Below are 1722 nucleotides of genomic sequence, written 5' to 3'. Positions count from 1 at the left end.
ACTGCATAAAGACCTCCAAATCAGCAACCACCAAAGGATGAGAATGGGAAGGTAAATGTTTCCAAATAGGTCTTTTGTATCTATGAATACTGACTATCAGAGAATTGGCACAATATGTTGAGGACTGAAAAGAAGATAAATACATGCTGTAGGGCAGCATCCTAATATCACAAAGTATCATCTACTCATCAGTGATTCAAGTAAGTCTTTAATAAACCATTCCATAATTGTCCTAAGTTATGGATAAATGTTGTTGTTGTTATGTACTGTGGAGTCGGTTCCAACTCATAGTGAACCCTGTACAGGGTTCCGGAAGCTGTAAATCTTTATGGGAGCAGAAAGCCTCATCTTTCTCCCATGGAACAGATGGTAGTTTCGAACTGCTGACCTGGCAGTTCACAGCGTGATTCGTAACCACTACGCTACCAGAGCTCCTTATGGATAAATATTAAGAGCTGCAAAAATCCCATGAATGTTAGTACATTATCTCATTCATGATTTTCTATTAAATTCATTCCTTGATCAGAAGTAATGTATGGAATATTTTTGTTGTTATGTGCTATAGAGTCATTTCCAACCCATAGTGACTCCATGTACAATAGAATGAAATACCCACAAGTGTGAAATATAGAATAAACAATAAAGCATTCAATTAACTCCAAGAATTCTGAGAGAAGTGTTATAAGCCAGAAAAGGCTTATTCCACTCATTCTTTCAAACCACTGTACATTCCTTAGTGGAAGGAGACCACTAGATAGCAGGTGGATGCTAGTCTTCACCAATTTTTGTGGCACGTCAAGAATCTCAGCATAGTTCTATATGGTAGGCAGTTTGGAGATCTAGCAATAGCTAGGTTATCCTTAGAGAAATCAAGTTTACCTTTTTGAGATCTTTTTCACAACTGCTTTAAGATTACAGTGCTTTCTTACTTTGTGTGTCTCTTCTTTAATCCTACATATTGTTGTTGTTTTTTAAGTGCTACTGAGTCACTTCCAACTCATAGAGACCTTACATAGGATTTCAGAGGAGAAACTGGTAAGTTTGAGTAGCTGAACTTTTGGTTAGCAGTCCAGTACTTAACCACACCAGGACTCCAACTAGCTTCTTCAATTTTCTTTCGAATTTAGGTCTCATTTTGGTGTCTCTGTTGTTGTTGTGAAGTGCTATCGAGTCGGTTCCGACCCATAGCGACCCTTTATAGGGTTTCCAAGGAGCAGCAGGTGAACTTGAATGGCCGACTTGCAGTTCAAATGGCTTTGCAGTATGATGCATTAACTCACAGTGTCATACCAACACGTTGTTGTTGTAATGTGCTGTGGAGTCGGTTCCAACTCATAGCGACCCTGCACAGGGTTTCCGAGGCTGTAATCTTTACGGGAGCAGAAAGCCTCATCTTTCTCCTTCGGAACAGCTGGTACTTCAAACTGCTGACCCTATGATTCACAGTCCGATTCGTAACCACTATGCTACCAGAGCTCCTTACACCAACACATAGCCATTGAAAATTCTATGAAGCACAATTCTACTGTGACTCACATGAAGTTTCCACAATAGGAAATGACTTGAAGGCAACTGGTTTAATTTTACTTCAAACTGATGAATGAAATGCTGCTGCTCATTACTCAATTTATGAGATGGAAAATCAATTAGCACTCAATTCATAAATAGCTTGAGTCTCATAGTGACTTAGGAGTCCTGGTGTGGCACTGTAGGATAACTGGT

Source organism: Chrysochloris asiatica, unplaced genomic scaffold, assembly GCF_000296735.1.
Source record: "Chrysochloris asiatica unplaced genomic scaffold, ChrAsi1.0 scaffold00170, whole genome shotgun sequence".
Taxonomy (NCBI): Eukaryota; Metazoa; Chordata; class Mammalia; order Afrosoricida; family Chrysochloridae; genus Chrysochloris; species Chrysochloris asiatica.
Note: the sequence above shows the minus strand (reverse complement) of the source record.